Genomic DNA, 23763 nt, shown 5'->3' with positions numbered 1-23763 from the left:
TGGGACGTGCCCGGAACACCTCACCAGGGAGGCGTCCAGGAGGCATCCTGACCAGATGCCCGAGCCACCTCAACTGGCTCCTCTCGATGTGAAGGAGCAGCGGCTCTACTCTGAGTCCCTCCCGGATGACTGAGCTTCTCACCCTATCTCTAAGGGAGAGCCCAGCCACCCTACGGAGAAAACCCATTTCGGCCGCTTGTATCCGCGATCTCGTTCTTTCGGTCATGACCCAAAGCTCATGACCATAGATGAGGGTGGGAACGTAGATCGACCGGTAAATCGAGAGCTTCGCTTTTTGGCTCAGCTCTCTCTTCACCACGACGGACCGGTACAGCGCCCGCTTGACAGCAGACGCTGCGCCAATCCGCCTGTCGATCTCCCGCTCCCTTCTTCCCCCATTCGTGAACAAGATCCCGAGATACTTAAACTCCTCCACTTGGGGCAGGACACCCCCCCTGACCCGGAGAAGGCACTCTACCCTTTTCCGGCTCAAGACCATGGCCTCGGATTTGGAGGCACTGATCCCCATCCCGGCCGCTTCACACTCGGCTGCGAACCGCTCCAGCGAGAGCTGCAGATCACGATCTGATGAAGCCAAAAGGACCACATCGTCTGCGAAAAGCAGAGATGAGATCCTAAGGCCACCAAATCGGATCCCCTCAACACCTTGGCTGCGCCTAGAAATTCTGTCCATGAAAGTGATGAACAGAATCGGTGACAAAGGGCAGCCCTGGCGGAGTCCAACTCTCACCGGAAACGAGCCCGACTTACTGCCGGCAATGCGGACCAGACTCTGACACCGGTCATACAGGGACCTGACATCCCGTATCAAAGGGCCCGGTACCCCATACTCCCGGAGAACCCCCCACAGGGCTCCCTGAGGGACACGGTCGAACGCCTTCTCCAAGTCCACAAAACACATGTAGACTGGTTGGGCGAACTCCCATGCACCCTCCAGGACCCTGCCGAGGGTGTAGAGCTGGTCCAGTGTTCCACGACCAGGACGAAAACCACACTGCTCTTCCTGAATCCGAGGTTCGACTATCCGACGGACCCTCCTCTCCAGGACCCCTGAATAGACCTTGCCAGGGAGGCTTAAGAGTGTGACCCCTCTATAATTGGAGCACACCCTCCGGTCCCCCTTTTTGAACAGGGGGACCACCACCCCAGTCTGCCAATCCAGGGGAACTGCCCCCGATGTCCATGCGACATTGCAGAGTCGCGTCAACCAACACAACCCTACAACATCCAGAGCCTTAAGGAACTCCGGGCGGATCTCATCCACCCCCGGGGCCTTGCCACCGAAGAGCTTTTTAACCACCTCGGCGACCTCGCCCCCAGAGATTGGAGAGCCCAACCCAGAGTCCCCAGGCTCCGCTTCCTCAGTGGAAGGCATGTTGGTGGGATTGAGGAGGTCTTCGAAGTACTCTGCCCACCGGCCCACAACGTCCCGAGTAGAGGTCAGCAGCACACCATCCCCACTATAAACAGTGTTGGTGCTGCACCGCTTCCCCCCCGTGAGACGCCGGATGGTGGACCAGAATCGCCTCGAAGCCGTACGGAAGTCTTTCTCCATGGCCTCTCCAAACTCCTCCCACGCCCGAGTTTTTGGGTTCTGACTGTCGTTTGTGCTTACGGGCCGAACGACAGTTCAGATTACCCACCCTTTTTGGAGTCCTTAGAGATCTCCTTCTTATTAAAGTAATGTCTATTTTTAATTGAGCCTGCCATACGCAGACGGACAGTCAGCGGGAGACGATGTACGCCGTCGGACGCTGCTGCTCACTTTACTCTCCTGCTTTACACTCGGCCTTCATCGGCACCATCTGCAGTTGTCCTTGATATCTTGGCTGTATGAAAAGTGAGTGAGGTCAACCCGCCGCAGCTACAGGAGGGCTTTGTGTCCGTCAGACCGAGTCCGGCTGGCGTTACGGAGAACACAGCGACTGTGACGCAGATGGATAAGAGAAGGAAATGTGAATGTCAGCTTGAAGTGAAGGCTCAGCGACGGATGCCTTTATGTTTGACCATGAGCGTGATTGATATCAGCAATAATAGCTGATCTTTTCAGGTCTTGCCACATAAATCCTGCCTGGGGTGGAAGTGAAATCGATTTTAGCCCCAGATGGTATCTTAAGCTGATCAGACGTCAACAGATAACAATATTTAGTGGAAAGCGGGATCTGTGATAACATGAAAGCAGGCGTTGGTCTTTGCAAAAGAACTAACTAGAACCTAAAGAACCTCAATGCTTGGTTATCAGACTTTAACATAAAATGAAGCCTAGAGCTTACAAAAGGCTGGAGTCAGAATTTTACGCTTATTTCAGATCTAATAAATCATCAGTAACTAGAAAAAGCAGTTTTCAGAAGACTGAATGGTCACATGTGATGGGGTGTGCGTAATACTGTCATAAACTTAATACGTGTTATGAACATGAAGGAGTCTTCATGAATGTCTATGACTGTTGTCATGAAGTGTCATTCAGTAAATAACGACACTTTCAATGCAAAGTTGCACTAAAACTTGCATTAAAAGTACATTAAAAAGGCCAGCTTCGCATTATTCGGGTAAAAATTACTTTTAAAGCAAAGAGCCGGTTGTGCCAGAATGTATTGATAAAACCTGTCCACAAACTGTTAAAATATCAATGAATTCTTACAATTAAATATTATTATTGAACATATTTTCAGGCCCTCCAGGAGTTTGTGATTCTCTTTGTGAGAATCAATCAAAGTGTGTCGTCACTAATCTGGTAATATTTCCAATATTTGCACTTATTTTTGATGGTAAATGCGACTTTTAAATACTCTCTGTATAAACCATGGACTATAATCTGACATTAATTAAAGCCGAGGCAACTGTTAATAAGAAAGTAAGAAGATTTTTGACAATTTTTGAGAAAAATCTCCAATAAACTCCCAGATTTTAGCACAATTTGTTGATTTTGCATAAATTTCCACGATAATTCTCAAGAAACTGGAGGGACTGATTGATATAATTTGGCAGTAAACAGATAAAAACTACATTGATTTGATAGATAACATAATATTTAATCACACTTAGTGTTTAGAGTCTAGAGGGCCACATAAAAAGCTACAGTGGACAGGATTTTCCCCACGGGCCTCGACTTTGACACACGTGCTCCACAATCACTCCCACTCTGTGGTGAACCACTATAAAACATAAAACTATGACGTCACATGATGAGTTTGATTGAATATTCAGTGAACTTTGGACAACGGCTAAAATTACAGCTGGTATTAATCTGCACCGTTTATCTCATTCTTTTATGTGGAAAAAAATCCGACCATCAGCTCACACAGTCATTTTTCTTCTCCAGCAGGTTTATGTTTCTACAAAGTTTCATTTTACATTCAGATATAGGCAGAGACATGAGTTTGAGAGAGAACATGAGTCACCTGATAGCTGCATTCCTCCAAACCTGGCTTCGTTATGTAACAGATGATATAAGAGAGAATAATAATAAAAAGTTAAGGATGTGAAATGATAAGGATCTGATGTTTTTTGATTCCAGAGCTCCACCGCTGATCAAATAAATCCTCTGTTCATTTTGGAAATACATTTATATGAAGAAAAGAGAATAAAAGTCAGAGACGTTGTTGGCGATCTTTGGGAAAAAAATATCTTTAACGTCAGTAATTCTTGATTTCAGAACCCTACCTTATGTTTTCCTTTATATATTAACAACGCATTTCTTCACTACTGTTGCAGGAATTTCTTTAGCAGCTACATGAATTTAAATCACCATGATGGAAATCCAAAGGTGCCAATAATCATGAACAATTAAATAACTCGTTTACTGATGTTTTTGATTGGTTTAATTTACTAATACCAGTCAACATAATCAATGACATCAACATCAGCACTTTACGTCACGTGTCAAACTCGAGGCCCGTGGGCTAAATCTGGCCCTCCGTAGCTTTTTATGTGGCCCTCCAAATTCTAGACTAAATGTGTGATTATATTTTATGTTATCAATCAAATCAATGCAATTTTTTTCTGTTTACTGCCAAATTATATCAATCAGTCCCTCCAGTTTCTTCAGAATTATTGTGCAAATTCACACAAATCAACAAACCCCTGCACTTTTTTGCGCTAAAACATAATTGGGAGTTTATTGCAAATTTTTCACAAAAATGGTCAAAAACGTTCTTACTTGTACTAACCAGCTGCCTCAGCTTTAATTGATGTCAGATTATAGTCCATGATCTATAAAGCAAGTGATAAAAAGTCGCATTTACTGTCATAAATAAGCACAAATATTTCCAAATCAGAACCACAAACACTTTGATTTTTATTGCAAAAAATCACAGAATCCTGGAAGGACTGAAAAGATGTTCGATAATATTTAATTTTGAGAATTTATTGATATTTTAACAGTTTGTGAACAGGTTTTATTGATACATTCTGTTACAACCGGCCCTGTAAGAGCATTGATGATCCTGATTTGGCCCAAAACAAAAATGGCTGACACTCCTGCTTTATTTCAATATAAATGTTTTAATCTTTCTGGTTTTTGGTTCAATTCTGCCTTCTTATACTAATGTTCAAACTAGCAGTTTCACCACAATTTAAAACAATTAATCAGTTTTACAGTATTATAATCCTGCTAAAAAAAAAAAATTCAAAAAAAGTTAAAAATATTTTTTTTAAATGAGTTTTTTTGTTGTGATGATGAGGATGTCTACTGGTAGAGTTTTGAGGGTTTGTACATATTTAAATGTTTCCAAAAATGCTTCTTTGATCTGTTTTAAACACAATGAACTAATTTGATTATTTTATTAATTTAAAATATAATCAAATAACCCAATAAATAATATGTACAGGTAATAGATACAACGGATATGTTTTATCTATTGCCTTGTTGCGTTTTACGTGGGGTTTTAAAAAGTTAATAGAATCTATTTCTATTTTTGATTATTTCTTGTCTGATTATATTTGACATTCAGGTTTTTTAAAAACACGTAAGACACAAAATAAAACCTTTGTATTTATTTTATTACATTAGAGTTTTATAATGTTTTTGTGGTGTGTAATAAATGCCACATCTAGATTGTAACATACTAAAATAAAACGGCTTTTGACAAAACAGTAGGAGTAGCATAACATTTAAATAAAGTATTTAACCAAAATATTGTTTTAAAACTCCTGTGAACTTATATAGTTTTGTTAACAATAAAACTGCAATCGATCGTGTTTGAACGAAAGAGTCTGCCGACTAAATGAAAAGGGAATAAATTGTGTAACTGACTCAAGCTCTGTTTCACACATTTTTAAAAAAATTTCTGGACAAATCTTGTCTAAAACTTTGCCGGTTAGTCAGCGGAGGCACAGCAGATGCGTGGGCGACGGCTGAATGAAGTCCAGAGCACATTTGTGTTCAGGCCGCTAAAAGAGAAGCCACCATATGCGACGCAGACCACATCTGAACGAGGTCAGCGCCGTCCGCCGGCTCCTCTTCACAATTTAACGAATTAATGCAAATGCTGCAGTTGGTTTGACTCATTTGTTTACTTTTTCTTAAGGATGACAGTGATATTTGTGAATCTGCACCTCCCAGTGGCATCAGTTAATTCTTCACAAAATACCCAATTCTGTTTTATTTATTCACACCAAGTCGGGTTTTTAGATAATTACGTGATGCAGTAAAAAACAGCCTTGTTATCTAAATCCCAACTTTCTGTGTTAAAAGGTAAATTTGCATTAAAGCCAAACTGCGTCTCACTTTGAAAACACTTCAGTCTCTCACTCTCACATTCCATCTGTTTCCGGCTCCTGCTTCTCTCTGTTTAAAATCTTCCTAATCCTCCTTTTCCTCCCTCGGCGTCTTTGTTCGATCTAACGCAGAAACCTGCTGATGTCTCCCACCTACACTGCCTGCGTCCTCCTGATCTGTGTCCATAGAAATAGCCTTGCATGTCGGACCGACAGAACCATAGCAACAGATGCCAACCAAGACGAGAAAAATGGCTGTCAAATTTCCAAAACAGGAAAGAGAGTCAACTGAATGCAACATTTAAAGTTTTAAGCGCTATAATAAATGCTGTGTTTTTAATATTCAGGTGACTGAATGGATATTTTGGAAGTTTAGACAAGTTTATCAAACACTCATGAACCGCCCAACTTTACATTACCCCACAATAACACAACATCTAAATATATACAACCTGAAATGAAATTATTCGTCTCTTAACTCATTTTCTTTGTTCCTCCTGAAGTGAAAAGGTGGCATTTTTTGCAAATGTGACTGGCCACAATAAGACCATGAACAAGTTGACCTGTGGCGTTTTGAGTTATTTACATGAAACGCATGGAAATCAAAAATGTTTTTTACTACCAAGTGTTGTGTGCATTAACATTTTAGGGCTGTTTGTAATTTTGAAACACAATAAGCACAAACATTTTCTTTCAGACAGAAGATAGCCCAATGTAAATAACTTTATTTTAGGTGTTAAGATGCAGCGTGGGGGCACAGCACTGTTCACACACCGTCACCATCGTATCGCATTCAGCAAAGTTACAGACCTAGATCTGCATTCCTGTGGCATGCTATGCATCGTAATAATGTTCAAAAACAAAAGTTCTGCAAACTTTCAGGTTTTCTTTTTAGTGACCTGGCCTTCAGTTATTTATCAATTATTAGTTTTAAACACAATCCTTTGGTAAGCTAGCTGTAGCGTAGCACTTTGAGCTGACATCATGGCAAATAAACTGTTAACACGCAGTGCCTGTCGGACCACTAGGGGGAGCCCGCGGACCACTACTGACAAATACTTTTTAAAACCTGAAACCAGGCCTGTTACCATAACAACCGGTACGATAATTGTCCCAGAAATTACTGCAATGAACAATATTGTCGTTTTGAGTAATAGAATAATTAGGGATGCATGATACAAAAATTTGAGCTTACATTGATATCCAATATTAATATTTACCATATTTACCAATATATTTCAGTACTGTTTCAACACCTTTGAAAAAAAATATAACCAGAAACAGATCAAAATAAGTATCTGTTCTTCACACAGGCCCAATTTTTCTAAGTTTAATTTTTTTTTATTGGACCGATACCGATATGTTAAAAATCGGCTGATACCGATATGTTAAAAATCGGCTGATACCGATACCAACATATCATGCAATCCTAATAATAATAATGATAAAGTTAATAATCTCAAAGAAAAATTTATTTTAATTTTGTGAAGAACACTTAACTCAATATCCAAAATAAATAAACAACCACCAAAAACAATAAAAATAAAAACAGTACACAACTGAAATCGTAAAATAAATGGATTATAAAGCCTCGGTAAACAAAATTTCTCTTTGAAAAATTTTTTTATTATCACAATGGAAATTATCAAGCTCATTTTAATTTACTATGTGATTAACTGATTTATTGCGTATTGTAAATAGGCTTACCTGAGAACAATATTTAAAGAAACTCAATAATCATTTAACTGATTTTCAATTAAAAGCATCTTTCTAGGATATTGTATCAATCAAACCAGCGTAAAGAGCCATTTTAACTCTTGAAATCTCAGTGCTAACAGATTATCATTTTATTTGTTACCTGTTCTCCACTCACACTTTATATTTTGGTTGTTTTGCTCGCCCTCGCTGGCATCTGCTCTTTTCCTGCTCCACTCAGCGCCGCCGTGTTTTCACTTCCCTGCTGCTCATCTTCACCCCATCTGTGCGCCCGCCGCGCTTAGGCACCAAGGCTCGGCATAAAAATAAGGACTGCTGGGTCTGAATGACTTTTTATGAACAGCTTTAACTATAAATCCTAACTTTTCTCTCCGTTTTCGACAAATTAACCTGCTGAAAGCCAAAATCATGTAGATGAGATTTAAGGTGCAGTCATTTTAACTTCTCTTTACCAAATGAGAATTTTCTTTAAAAAATATCTCGTCAAAATTTTGGGAAATTCTGTTGAAATAGACAAATTACAGGTATATTTTAGGAAACTAGGATTTGTACTCTGATGAGGCTCATTTGTCTGTCTAAAATAAACTTGTGAAATAACATTTAAGAAGTTATTACTTTTCATTAAACCCCCATTTTTGTACAAACGTTTTTTTAACCAGTTGCAGTTGAAACATAGTGTTAAAAATCAGCAATACATACATAAGATAAAGAAATTATAAAAAAGCAGTTAAGAAGATAAAATCAATACCAATAAAAAGCAAAAAAAATTAAAAATTAAAAATTAAAATCAGGTCTCAGTGGGGTTGAAGGCCAATGAGTAAAAATAAGTTTCCAGTCGGGTTTTAAAAATGGTCTGGTGTAGTATTTTAATCTTAAATGGAACAACATCCTGATAACTGAAATATAGGGTTTAAAAAAGTGTAGTTTATATAATGTGTATAATTTATTGACTGAGTTAGTGAAATAAAATAACCTTTCAGTATTTTTCTAATTTTTTGAGATAATCCTATGCTTAAATTCCAACTACTTATCTGGAAAAAAATTTTTTTTTTAAATTTTGTAACATAAATTAACCAATAACTCCTTAAATTGAGAAGTTACTGTGAAACCTCAGTTCTTGCAAATGGCTGAGTTTAAAAAAAAAAAAAAAAATTATTCTTACCAACTAGCCTTCTAAAATCCATGAATTAGGATTATTTTGTTCTGAATATTAAAGTAACATAATAAGATAATTCCATTTGATTGACATAAAACTGAATTTGTATCCTTTAAATTGAACTTTCTATATTGTTAAGTGATTTCAGATTATATTTGTTGTAATTTGGACCAATATTTAAAAAGACAAAGTGTTTTGCTCCTGAACTTTTCAGCCGTGCCGTAATGAAAATATAACTTTGTGAAGAGGATAAATAGTCCTGACTGAGTTCTAGACTGTGCAGATTTAATATGTGGGTTTGTTGTTTAAATAATTTACACTCTGCACATCCGCTGCTTCACTGAAGTACTAAACCTCTTCAGTCAAGAGCTTCAAAAAGCTGAATTTGGAGAGAAAATGGGATGTTGTTAGGGACAGAGAAATCAGGACAGAGATTCTTTGAGGTTCGTGAAACCTTTGTTTTATTTTACTTTCATGATGCTTATTTCCCTCGTCGTCATGTTTATTTTACTACTTCACAGGAATTGATTCTGCTACTAAAGTTGGAGATAAAAGAAAACCTACGCAACGGCATGTTTCTCAAAACAGTGTTGTGTTGAATCTCACACCAATTTTTGGCTCAAACATTAAACTTAAAAATGTACAGAAACTGCATTTTCTAAAGCCAAAGGAGGTGGGTTTGGGATAAATAGTATTTATTTCCATCTCACTCACATTGTGGAAACATGCATACCAGTTGTATATGATGTAGAAAAATTTTATTAAAAAAAATATCCTTGAGTAGTGTTGAGTAAAACTGCTTTTTAAAGATAATTAAACATATCGGTTTGTTTGGGGAAAAATTTACAAAAATTAAAATTAGGAATAAAGTGTGTTTAGTTCCATAATGCAGTGGAAATAGTTTAATAAATGCAATAAAATGCATCCCCAGAACCAGAACCAAACGTGGAACAAACTTCCAGAAAACTACAAATCAGTCGAAACACTGAGCTCCTTTACATTTAAATTAAAAACCTGTTTAGAGTCCGTTTTGTACCGTAATTAAGGAAAATTTTAATATTTCAATTAATATTTTTTAAACAATATATTAAACAGAGTTACTTTAGATCGAGCCTACAAACCCCATCTGTGCAACAGTGATCAACATAAAGGTCTGGAAAAACTAAATGCTCAGTTTCTCTGATTTTACTCTTTATAGGTCTATGTTTGAGTAAAATTAACTTTGTTCTTTTATTCTATGAACTGTTGACAACATGTCTCCGAAATTACAAGCCAAAATTTAGTATTTAGAAAATGAGAAATGGTCAAAATAACAAAAAAAAAAAGATGCAGTGCTTTCAGAGTTCAAATAATGCTAAGAAAAGAAGTTCATATTAATTTAGAAACAACAACACTAATGTTTTAACTCAGGAAGAGTTCAGGAATCAACATTTGGTGGAATAACCAGGAGGTTTTGGTTCAGTGCAGTGGGCTCCTAATTTTTCCAGAGCTGTTTTTAATGTGTATTTGCTTGATAATTTTGATGTTGGCACTTGACAAAATGTAATGTTTATTGCTTGTTTGATAATTGGTTACTGTATTATGTTTTTATCACATAAAGAAAGCACTTTGAACTGCCTTGTTGCTGAAAAATAATAAATAAACTTGTGCTGATTTAACTCTTTCATGCATAGCGGTGACTGCAGTGGACAGCTTTCTAAAAGCCATTTTCTTGTGGATTTTTATGTTATAAATGCACACAGACCACTGAAGTGGATACTAGTGCATCATACAATATACTGCCAACTACTGGACATATTCTGTAACTGCAAGACATTTTTTGTTAAATCCAATATGGCAGACAGACGAAAAAGCATCCAGTCCTTCCTTCTACTGTAGAAACTCTTGAAGGTAAAAAAGAAAAATATCGTGATATCAAGTTCCAAACAACTTTGTATTTCTTGAAAATTACAACTGACTGTTTTTTCCCCCAAAAAAATTTTACAATTTTTATGCCTTAATAAAATATAAAACACTGAGAAAAAATCCTGACATAAAAGACCATAATTCATGCATGGAACAGAGACTGTGAATCTGCTAATATGTCATCCAAAAGATTATTTATTTATTTATCAGAAACAATCTTAAGCACACCTCGGGTCTCCATGGTTGTGCTGTGTTGTGTACAGTGTTGCTAATACTTTATCCAAACTTTGTCACTGCTCACCGTCACGCAGTGCAAACAGCACAGCGGTTTACTCTGAACGGTTAGGATACTCCCTAAACACACAACCGTCACACATGAACCTGGAGCAGCCAGTAACTGAGCAGAACCAGGAGGTGAAACTTTCCCACTGCTCAGTCTCCAATAACACTTGTAATGAAATGTTGACATTTCGTGTGACTGGAAGAGGAAAACTCGTTCCCTGCCCCTGCTTTCGCCTCCATTTGTCTGTAGATTAATGGGCCGACATCAGAGAATGATTTCTTCTCTTTTTAAACACAATGTCAGCAAAACCTTGCAAGATACCAGATGAGATCAAGCAAAGCAGCTTTCAAGAAACTAGGAGCAATTGAATGCTATTACAAGCCTGACAAATCAGATTTGATGATCTGAGAAAGAGGAGAGAGGATGGAAATATCTGTAATAACTGCACAGCTTAAATTATTACAAGTAAAAACCAGCGATCAGACCCGAAATCTGGGTGTAGAGATGACCCGTACCTTCAGAGCCACATAAACACAGTTACAAAGTCAGCCTTCTATCGCCTGAAGAACATTTACAGGATTAGAGGACTAATGTCTCAGCAAGATCTAGAGCAGGGTCAAACTCATTTTCATTGTGGGCCATATAAAAAAATCTCAATGTTGTTAAAGGGCCGGTTGATAAAAACCCATTGAACTATTAAAATATTAATAAATAGCTTTTTGTTTCAGCATTCAATAAGTGTTTCTTAAAATGTAATATTGAAAATTTTTCCGCAGTGATCAAGTCTCTCCAGGATTTTGTGATTTTTTAAGTGGTTTTTGCATTCAAAATTAAAAATTTTATGGTGCTAATTTATAAATGTTTACAAGGAATTTTTACAATATCGGTGGTAATATGTTAAATGTGACATTTTATTAATCGGAGTATCGATCACGGACTATAACTTGACATCAAGTAAGTCAGCAGTCACTTAAACCCAATGTTTTTGATACATTTTGAGAAAAAACTCCAGTAAAAACGGAAAACGTGTGAATCTGTTGATTACTGAAGTTACTGAAGTTATTGACACATAAAAAGCTACAGTGGGCCAGATTTGGCCCCAGGGCCTTGAGTTTGACACCTTTAATCTAGAGAAAATTGTCCATGAGTTTATCTTTAGTCGCATCGACTAATTACTCAGACAGCTGCATCTGATCCAGAACGCTGCTGCTGGAGTTCTGACTAAAGCCAGGAAGTTAGAGCACATCACCCAGTCCTAAAGTCCTTCCACCGGCTCCCTGTTGCTCAGAGAATAGACGTTAAAATACTATTGTTAGTTTATAAATCACTGAACAGCTAAGTAAGAAAATACATTAAAGATCCTCTGTTGTCATAGCAACCTTCCAGAACCTCTCAGGTCTTCTGGTTCTGGTCTGCATCCCCAGAACCAAAACCAAGCACAGAGAAGCAGCATTCAGCTTCTATGCACCACAAATCTGGAACAAACTTACAGAAAACTGCAAAACAGCGGAAACGTTGACTTCCTTTAAACCTAGACAAAAACCCACCTGGTTACAGCCGATTTTGAAACACATTCAATGAAACAATCAATATTTTGATATGCAACTACGGCAAAATGTAATTTCTATTTTTGCGTTCTTATGAGGTGAAACACTTTGAAATGCCTTGTTACTGAAACGTTGCACAGAAATAAAATTTGATTTGATTTTTGATTTGAAAGGTGAGAAAGAGAGGAAGATGAAGGGAAAGTTAAACTTCCCTGTAGAGTTGATGTTCCCGCTGAGAGCTGCAGCACCTCCAGCGCGCTCCCTGTCACGCCTTTTTAACCAAACCAATTAGTCCACCATGACATGGCGCTGAAACCCACTACGCGTCGATAAATCACTGTCGGAGCTAATTGCAATTAAAATCCGGAGCAAACCAGGCGAGGCGATGAAGGAGCGAAGGTCTTTGCTCTTAACTTTTAATGGTGAGGCTGTTTGTGTCAAAGTCATATCAGTGGAGCGCCAATCCACCCGAGGCTCTGCTCTCATTAGGCGTGTGAGGTTTTTTATTTGTTTAGAGGCGAGAGGCTCAACCACTTCCTACTTCAAAATTCATCAATCATAATAAATTTCTGCCATCTTCTCTGCTGGACATTCTTGGTTAAGAGCCAGCCTGGCACTTGTATATTTACATAATTTGATTCTTTGAGTCAAAAAAAAACCCCAACAAAAATCATGAAAGTAAGATGATTTGTCCTGCTGCTAGCTACAGATATTTACAACCCCGATTCCAGTTTCATAAATTTAGAGCTATTTTACTACAATATTTAAGTAGATGAGGCAAAAAATGTAAAAATTGTTAAACTGAGTGAAGTATGTATTCCTGTTCAATCCATTCAAATGCAATAATATTCAACAGATTAGAATATGCGTTTGGAAGAAGCTTACTTATGAGATTAATAGTGCTTTTTGAAAAATAAAATTAAAGCGGATAATAAACATGCTTTTAATTAAGCCCATATTTCTGTATTGAAAATGTTTTTATTGCTCTGATGTAAAACTTAATTATAAATGTCATAAAATGACAGTCTGTGTGTAATTAATGCGTTTCACTCGGTGAACTGAGTTACAGAAATAAATGTACTTTTCAATAATATTTACATTTATTGAGTAATACTATACATTATAATTTATCCAAGTTCAGTTTGTTAGATAAAGTCAGATTTGAAGCGCTCTACAAAACATTATGGGCAGATATTTAAATAGTTTTTTCTTGACACAATAATCCAACTTCTCTGTCAGTGTTTTATGATGTTTTACATAATATTTTGCACATCTTTATGTGGACATTATGTGATTACAAATGTTATTTAGTAATACTAGTAATAATTTGTGACTACAAATATCATGCCGTTACTAACAGACCCTGCACAATTGCAGTTTCAACCTTTCTGTAAATTTGTGACATATCTGTGATTTTTTAATTTTATTTGCTTGTAACTTTAATTTTTTTATACTGACTGATTTGTAACTATATGAAAAGTGGTGCCAACAGAGACCCTCAGGATGCTGGATAGGAAAAACTGAAAATATTCTTATCGTCTTTTTTTTAAGAAACATATTATGTTAAACTTTAAAAATAATACATATTGAAATATGTGTTTACTCTTATTAATATTTACTACCATTGTATCTCCACTACTTAAAATGTCATTCCCAAAGGAAAAACAGCAATAGGACAACCAACCTACTTACTATTTATAACAAAATTAAACGTAAGCCATAAATTAAAGATTACATAGAAACAATTAAAAATACTCTTTAAATAATTATTGGGGAAAGAAAAACTATTCCTAATGCCACATTTTGTGTTACAAGGCTTATATTCTGTAATGGGTTGTATGAATAAGAGGGAACAGAAGTACCTTAAAGTTTTAACTAAACTTAACCTGTTCCCCTGTCCACAGCCATCCATGCCCTGTACGCAGACAGATTTGCAACCTTTTATTGTCAAAATAATTCTGTATTCAACCCTGAACAACAGTTTTAAAACCACACATTTTGTTCGACATCTCATTCAACCAACCCTGTGAGTTGGATGGTTTTTCCAAACCAAAAGCGTGTTAACCAAACCAAAGCTACTCTGAAACAACATGCCGATATTTTCTCCAGTTTTTCAGGCCATCAACTCTGACACTAAATATAAAACCAGAGTTGTATAGTTAAACTATTTCTGGTTTGTTGTGACATGACTCCACAAGCTGATGCGTAATGAGTCAGTCCTCCAGGAAGTCAGAGTCTATAAACCAACTTACACTCTTAATCAGTCTTCAGAGAAGTTTTTCGCACCGAAAGCTTCTCAGAACAAGTCAAGCAGGACATATTTCCTCAATGAAATGGCAAAATGCCTCACCAGAGCGGGTTGTGATTCATTAGAGGACTTCACTGATTCCACTGGATTTATGGCGGCAGAATCCCACAAATGAACAGCTGCTGCTCACAGAAGGAGATAATCTCATCTGCAAGTAAGCGCAGATTTTTATTCTCAGCTCATCTTTGTTTGTATGCCGTTTGGATAAGTGCGCTTCACATGCACAACTACATAGAAATAACACAGTGATAGTGTCTGGCGGTGGTTATTACTGTTGGGTAATTTATACTGTGTTTTGGTTAGTTTGGGAGAAGGGAAGGTGTTAAATAGTAGCATTGGTGCTTTCACTGTGCTGTAGTATCTGCTCTAATGCGTCATTTTTACCTGCCTGCTCCAATAACGTGTTGAGGGTGGAGCAGAGCGCTTTTGTTTTTAAAATAACTTTCACATTCACAACTCGTCTTGCAGATCAGCATTTCTCAGTTTTTATTTTTGCAATGCACAATGGTGTAATCACTATTCCATTGGGTTTATTTGTCAATAATTGAGTTTCAGCCATACTGTCAGTGAATTTGCATATAACAGAATATCCCTCTGAGTTTTGAATCATCATTGAGGTATGTTTGAGCACAGAGGAGTTACATGTCTGCTCCAAATGTCCAGTTTTGATTATTGTGGACACCAACATACAAAAACACATCTAGAAAACTCACTTTCTCTGGAGTACAAGTAGAAAAAACACCAATCTACATTTTCATTTGTTTTCCAGTTCAAAACATTAATCCTATGTGTAGTAAATAAAAAAATAATTTACTTTTTGTATCTTTGACAGCAAAGTTTACAAATTTAGAATGATATCTTCACACAGAGTCCAAACTTTTGCTTTTGCTCCAAAGGGTTTAAGTACAGCAGATGTTTTGATTCTAATATGTTTATTTCAGGCGTTTTGGTGACTTTGGTGCCGCTGATTAGCAGGTGAAGTTACGGTACCACTAAATATCCTCTGAATTGATTATTTCTATATTAATATGTTACTCTGTGTCTGAGTATCTGATATTTTTCTGCACAATCAACGTTCCATTAAATGGCTTCTGTTAAACAAATTCAGGATAATGCCACATAATATTTAATAAGAAATGAAGCCAATGTATGAAAACCAAGATTATATTGAAAGAAAGGCTCCATGCAGACACACGATAGGAGCAATTTGGACTGTTCTGTTGCACTCAAAGCAAAACCGTCTCCATTCTTCCATCAAAAAGATCCGCAGACAAAACAATCAGAGAGTGAATGAAAGGCTTTGATCACATAGTTGATCAGCAGCAAATGACTCTCAGTGACTCAGAGATTCACCTCCATGAAGCGTGCAGGCAGCGAGGTCTGCATGTCTGCTGTTCGTCCAGAGAGACGTCGATTCTCATTACACATGAAAACCCCTAGAGCACACATGTCAAAACTTAAGGCCTGTGGGCCAAATCCGGCCCGCCGTAGCTCTAGATTCTAGACTAAACACTAAGTGAATTTAAATATTATGCCATCAATCAAATCAATGCAGTTTTTATCTGTTTACTGCCCAATTATATCAATCAATCCCTCCAGTTTCTTGAGAATTATCGTGGAAATTCACACAAAAACAAATCCCTGCCCTTTTTTGTGCTAAAAACTCTTTGTTTATCGTCTCATTTTCAATCAGTGTGAAAATGCAAGTCTTATCTTTTTTTATTCAGTAAATGTAAGAACTAAATATCTTTGACATAGAACTGCATAAATAAAACTTCATGTTTGCTGCATAGCTCATCATACTTCATTAAACTGAGATAAGAAGTAGGATTAAATAAGTGTTCACTTCTTCCTATGCCTTTTCAAACACAAAAGTAGTGGTACGCTAATAATTTTGTTCCTGGTTTTTCTTGTCCTACTGATTACTTGTTTTCTTGTTTTCAAAAACCTGTTTGAAATAGGTTAATTAAATGAAACCAGATAACAGAGTCAACTATGAATTTTACAGTGTATCAGAGGGTGTTTGAGAAAATCCAAGATAATCTATTAAAAAATAAAATAAAATTTAAGCTGAAGCAGAATTTTAACTGGAACATGACAGTGATCCAAAACTTAAATGCACGTCCAGGAAGACACTAAAAATATAAAGTCCTGATCTGATACAAAGCCCAGACAATGTTAAAGTTTTTAATCTATTTTACCAGCCTCTATTTGACTGATTTGTGAACATATCTGATTATAAAGTGAAATATTTAAATATAAATGTTACTCATGCGTTCCTTCTACCTTCAAAAACAAATATGGACTCAAAAGGACAGAGGAAGAGGAAAAGAAAACGCTTTCGGGCATCTAAATAAAGATCTGAGGATCGCCTTAAATAAGTACCAAACTCAAACAAAGCGTGACTGGATGCATTCCACGAAGCACGAAGAGTCAGAAGTTTAAACACCACATCCAGACCGGTCACACAGGTTGGTGTCTTCACCGTTTCCCTAAACCAAGAGACACTGAAACTTCTCCTGAGTGAGAGTGACGCTGCGGTCTGGCTGAGTCAAACCAAACGCTACACAGTTAAACTCTGTAAAGGCACGCCTACAGGATATATAGGATCGCTCACCGTGTTCCCAGCAACGCAAACACGCAATGCAAGGATGTTTTTTCCGCTGAAAAACCTCCACCACTTGCTAGGCAGGTTCTTCAAGGTCATGTGATGTTTTTCTTCCTGTCTAGACTGGTAATACAGATGCACCCATCACGGCCCATTTCCTCGAAGAATCCTGCGATTCTACGAATTTTAGGGAAATTCTTGTAATTTATGAAACTAAATTTTACCTGAACGGAAACACAACTTTGGACTTAAAGCTGCAGTATATAACTTTTATAAAAATATATTCTTTTTACATATTTGGTAAAACTATCCATGTGTTGTGACAGTATGAGACAGAAACAACCAATCAGAGCCAGGAGGTGGGTCTTAGCGCTGTCAATCATGTCCTCTTCTGCTGTTGACCACTAATAGCAGATAAAAGCTGTTTTCCTTTAACAGTGATGCTGCGTTCACAACAAACGCGTTTTGCACGTCAAAAACATGTCTGATGCTTCAGTTTTGATGCCTGTGCATTTTGAAGTCAGATGTTAGCATTTTGCTGTAGATTCGTCAAAATTGTGCTAGTCGGACCTTGAGAGGAAACTCCTTGGCTTACGTGTCCCTCAAACTCTTCCACCATCTCCTGCATATTTCGTCTAAATAAATACATTTAACGTTTATTTAACATCTATTTACTGTGGCTCAACATGACTCAACGTTTTAGCTGGACGGATTTGGGAAGCTCAAATTCGGGAATATATTTACTCCAACTTCCTTACTGATCCTCTTCCAAGCAAGGTCCTTTCTATTCCTATCTCTGTAGTCATAACTTGATTGGTCAAGATTATAGGACGAGAGCAAGCAGCGACCATTATTTTATCCTCCATAGTTTTTTTTTCTGAGATCACATTGGAAAATGCGTCACTACTGATTGGTTGAAGCTCCACAATGAGTGGCGAAAGTTTGGATTTTTTGACTCCAGCGTCGGACGCGCCTCAAACGCTCAAAACGCTTCAAATCGCGAAGCGATAGCAGCGCCTCCACATAGACTTTGAATGTAAACCAGATGTGTCAAAAGGCGTTTGGTGTGAACGCACCATAAGTTGTTTCTCCGCCATTGGCACATTTAGAAGCGAGCACACATAAGGATCATCACATAAGGATGATTGGTAGCGCTAAGACCCTCCTCCTGGCTGTTGTTGGTCGGGAGAGTTGCATTCCTTCAGGCGGTAATAGTAGCTCAGGGAGGTGGAGGAGATCAAGATTATCTGTCTCAACATTGTGGCAGTTTTAACAAATATGTAAAAAAAAAAAAAAAGTGTTTTTTTTTTTTATATATAAAAGTTACACACTGCAACTTTAAGAAGCTCCTAAAATTTTAGGATTATTAGTGAGACTAAAAGTTTCTTAAGAGGAGAAGATGGTAGAAAGAAAACCTGGAAAAAACTTCCAGAAAACTGCAAAACAGCTGAAACACTGAGTGCCTTTAAATCTATCTGTTTAAAGTTATTTTTGAAACAAAATTAATGAAACAATCAAGTTTCTGCTGTGTAACGACGGCAAAATGTAATGTTCAGTTGTTGACTGTGTGTTCAATGACTGTATTTTTATGATATAAAGCCTTGTTGCTGAAATGTGATATTCAAATAAAATTTGATTTGATTCTCCATAAATATTGAACAGAATATCTGTGCCAACAGCTGGCTTTGCTCCTCCGTCCTGTTTGGTTTTCGTGTCCTTTACCTCCACCTTATGCATTGGTTTTCTTGCCAGGTCAAACAAGTTTATACAAGCAGGGAATCACGGCGAGTTGCTGACAGCTGAGTGTCTGTGTAAAAATTACATTTCCGACTCAAACAATGAAGATTTTGGCTCTGGATATTTCACTGTAATGCTGCAGTTAAAAACAGCAACCACCGTTCAGTTGCATCAAGAAAATCAAGTTGAGATTGTAAATCCGCAGGGAAGAGGCGTTTTAAAATCCCAGCCTTACAAAACTTAAGAGACTAATATAAGCAGACAAGGGACTCAGAGTCTATTCTTCAAGAGTAGAGGATGTAAGTTTGTGATTTTTTAATGAAGCATGAGAAAGAGCAATGTTTCCATGTAATTTAAAATCCTTGTCTACCCACCCAGATGGGTCATGCTGTCATATGCGGGTCAGAAGGCCCGGGTCATCAAGTCAACAGCAATTATCCCAAACAAGCCGCTCATACTTCCCATCTTTCCCTCAGTGTTTCTCTATAAATCTGGGTTTTCAAATGATAAAACAGAAAAACAAATAATTTTATCTTCTTCTTCTTAAGCCTTAATGGCTGCCATTCATCTAGTTTGCCTCAGACTTACTTTCATATTCCAGATTACGTCTAATGGGAGACACTAAAAGACAATCCAATCAATCAAGTTAATAATGTATTCCCCACATCAGGCAGACTATCATGAAAGTATCCCAAAGTAGTTACAGCTCCTTGAGACGCTGCTTGACGTCTGCAGTGTCCGTTTGCAGAAAATTGTCTGCAAACGGTTTGATGTTTGTCTGACTGATGAGGAATTTTACGTTTGGTAGAGCGCAGCTAATGAGAAGCCCGAGTTGATAATAAAAAGCTGAAAATATTTGGAGAGACGCCTGAGACCGCGCTGCTGGTGGAAAGGTTTATGCGTCGCAATTATCGGTGCTGCTATTGTTACTTACCAGAAGACAAGCAGTGTGGGAGATGTGAAGTACACAAAGCAATTATCGTTAATTGAGGCTGGGAAGCGCATCATTAAATGACTAATTTGTTGGGGTTTTTTATTGTATGAAACGTACCGTTTAGTTGTTTTTTTTAAAAATAACTGGCTCAGGTTTTGAAAATTAAACGGTATTACAAAGCATTACTCTGATATAATTGCATATAATCTACTGACAAAAGAAAATATAGTCTGAGTATTCAGTATTCAGCTTTGTTTCAAACAAAGCTTTGTTTCTGAACAATGAAATTTCAACTGTATCTCCTTCAACTTATTTTTTTCTGCTGCTGCAGCCTTTCTGCTTCAAGGTTGAGCTGCTGCAGCCTTTCTTTCGTCTCGAACCTGTTTGCTTGTTGCACTCTGACGTCTTGCATCAATAAGGGTCTTTCGTCCACACAAGATTGTCTCAGAAGGTCAACAGTTTCTGAAATACTCAGAAACTGCATATTTTTAAGTACAATTTTTTTTATCTCAAATTCCAACAAGCGAGTAGAGAGTTTTGCAAGATTTGCTCCGAGCAGAGACTAAATGTGAGCGGGGGGAGAAGTTTTGAGTACAATCATTACAAGTTTTGAGAAGAAAGACGTAGAATCCTGCTTTCAGACTGAAAATGTGTGCTCTTGGGTTATTTTTCGGTCAAAACGGACCAACATTTGATGAACTTGGTCACCTGAATCTATGCCACAAAAGAATTAAAGCAGTTCAGAAGGCAAATGAGGATCAGGTCAGTGAAAGTGACATGTACCAGATTCAATAACCGTTTTTCAGACTCATCCTGCTGCTTTACAGATGCCCAATTTACAAAATCCAACAATTACATCGTATATGCAAGTCCTAATGACCTATCAGACAAATACAGCCCACATGCCTACTGGAATACTTTCTAAAAACTAAAACAATACCAACAATCTGACGCCTAATCATAATTAATTATGATTTTTTTAACCATACGGGAAGAACATGTGGCAAAACCACAAGGACTGACCCCATTTCCCAGATAGAGAACCAAGAGAGTCTACAAAGAAAAACCATGATGCCTATAAATATCTATGAACCCAAATATAAGACAAAAATAACATCAACTACATATTCATCTTCTTTGCTGCTGTGAAGTATGATGTCATTTCTTGTATTTATATATTTAGTGAGTGCTAACGGCGTTAACAAAAGTCCCTAAGGGTTTCTCTACAGAGTGGAAAATGCTTCCTGAATTCAAACACAACAACCTCTGAGCCTTTATCGTTGAGTATTTTTGATTCACAATGATTCATTAGGACATGTATTAAGTAATAAGTGCCTTTATTTAACCAGATAGTCCAGTTTCTTGAGATATTGTTCAGGTTAATTCATAAACAATTCACCAAAGTCCAAAAGAGAATCTCATGAGATTTCAGACTTGAGTAAAACAGGTCTTGTTTCTAAAAATGTAACTCAATTTCAATTTAGACACAATAGTGAGCTCCTTAAAGGAAAGTGTATCACCTATGGTCACAACCAGGTACTCAAAAAGAGTTGACCATCTCAATTTCTGCCCTATTGATAGTCTTCATTGTTGGAATAACTACGGGTAATGATTTGTTTCCATTTAAAACCAGCTTAAGCTGAATCTGATGCCACTGAACCTGATTAAAAGCAGACTGAAGAGTTTTAAAAGTCTGCACAAAAGAATTGCAAGTGCTGTAAATGATTATAATCATCTGCATAAAAATGATAGATAGCTTGTAATAAATCCTTGCAGACATCATTATTGAACAAATATTGAATAAAAGTGGTCCAACCAGTGAGCCCTGGGGAACACCCCTAGTTATTCTGACTCCTGGTTACCATGATCGGGCCATTTGTATACACTGAAAAATGTTTCAACCATCTGACAGCCTGGCTGGTTAAGCCTATTTGTCCAGCCTTATGCAGATTACTTAAACAATGACCAAGTAAATCCTTTAACAGGATGTGGAAAAATGGGGGGAAAAAACAATACAAATACCAGAAAAAGTCTACGTAAATGCATGTTTGACTGAGTAAAATATGGGTTAATCATAAACATAAATTTTGTAATGTTTTCTGAATGTTGGACAGCTTTATTATTGTTATAAAAATGTCAAGTTGCAAAATCTTTTTGTGGAGCAATAACAGCAGTTTGTAGCTGAAAGCTTAATATAATTTAATAGATAAATCTGCGTGACTAAGCGTTTGCTTTCCTACATTTTTCCTCTCTGAGCTGCACAAATATATCAATATCAGTGAGTGTAATATTTACTGGGTTATTATATCTCATGTAACAAAATTTCATAATCTGCAGATCAATAATTTGACCAGAATGATTGGAGAGCAACTGCCCTGTATATTTTTAGTGACTGACGTATATTTTATTTAGGGAAAAAAAGTATATATAATCTATTTATTTGCTGGCATGCTCACCTCTGCATCACAGCATTACGTTGCATTATTCTAACTGATGCAGGTTTCCACAGCTCTAAAAGTCTGACCATTATGCGGTCGCATTTCGAAGAATCAGCACCAGAAAGAGCAGAGGAGGCACAGCAGGGTTTAGTAAATAAATAAGCTAATCTGTTAATTTGTGTGGGAATATGGCGATTAAAACACAAACGTTCAAAATATGATATTCTGTCTGCACCACAATAAATCACTTGCTGTGTTTCTTACAGGGATGAAGAAACATCCCTGTACGTAACGTGATCTTTTAATGCAGTGGTTCCCAAAGTGTGGGGCGCGCCCCCTAGGGGGGTCGCAGTGCCATTGCAGGGGGGGCGCAGGAAGCAGTGTGGATGAATGAAAGAAAAAAAAAAAAACAGTTACACAAAAGTGTTTCACTTTAAAGATGGTTTGTAGTTTGTTTTGATGCAACCTGAAGTGTGAAATAAACTTCAGTAGAGTTTAAAAACAAAATATGTGTAAAGGTTTATGTCTGGTTGAACGATGTGTGAGCCCAGTAGATTTTTTGGGGGGGTTTATTGTAATCCATAGGGCCAGAAAATATTTGGGACCACTGAACTTAAAACGTTTCAGCAAGATATATGCACTTGTTTAAGTAAATAATTTCTTTATTAACGAAGTACTTGTTCCATTGGCAGACAAATTAACCTATAACATGGGAAAAAAGATCTTGTTACAAGTAAAATAATCTTCCAATGGAACAAGAACTTCTTAATCAATGTTAAGAAATTATTTACTTAAAATGAGCAAATTATTTTATTTATTTAAAACAATAAATAAATCAAATAATTATTTTAGGTACAAAACATCTAGGTACAAAGCTACTTTTAAGTTAGCAAACCTGAAATAAGACAAAACTAAGACATTTGCTTTAGGAACTAAACCAAAAATACTTGGTAGGATTTTGTGTTTTTGCAGTGCAAAATAATAATTTACTAAAATAATTGTTAGTTGCAGCCTGAGTTTCTTATACATATATAATGTTATTAGGTTCTTGTTCTATAGTGTCAGAAATTTTGTATTTTGTTACAAAGTGTTTGTTTAAGTACAAATAATTGCAGATTTTAGGTTATTTTTAATAAAACAGTTTACATTTTAGTTAATTTAACTGCTAGATTAATCAGAAAGGTAAAATAAAATTAACGTTCCAATTAACACACTCTTCTTGTCCAAACCGTGCCAAAACTTTCTAAGGAATCTTTTTAAATAATTGTGGTTTTAATGTAAAACAATAACTGCTATCCTTCTAAAGAAAGTTAAATTGAAGGAGAGCATATGAGAGCATAAAGATCTGCTGCTCCGTCATTGCATCAACATTCAGATTTTCCTGAGGCACGA

General features: G+C 37.0%; 2 protein-coding genes across 3 annotated transcripts in view; one reads left to right on the top strand and one right to left on the bottom strand.

Moving 5' to 3' along the window:
* The window catches only part of aven (apoptosis, caspase activation inhibitor), a 57496-nt gene that overhangs the window by 13824 nt on the left and 19909 nt on the right, over positions 1–23763 (bottom strand). The window lies entirely within an intron of this gene.
* The window catches only part of chrm5b (cholinergic receptor, muscarinic 5b), a 33693-nt gene continuing 24501 nt past the window's right edge, over positions 14572–23763 (top strand). The window contains exon 1 of the mRNA XM_032584484.1: positions 14572–14808. The gene's annotated coding sequence lies outside the window, so the exon portion shown is untranslated. The remainder of the gene's footprint in view (positions 14809–23763) is intronic.

This window comes from Xiphophorus hellerii, chromosome 15, assembly GCF_003331165.1.
Source record: "Xiphophorus hellerii strain 12219 chromosome 15, Xiphophorus_hellerii-4.1, whole genome shotgun sequence".
Lineage (NCBI taxonomy): Eukaryota > Metazoa > Chordata > Actinopteri > Cyprinodontiformes > Poeciliidae > Xiphophorus > Xiphophorus hellerii.
The sequence above is the reverse complement of the archived record's forward strand: the minus strand, read 5'-3'. Positions and strand labels throughout refer to the sequence as shown.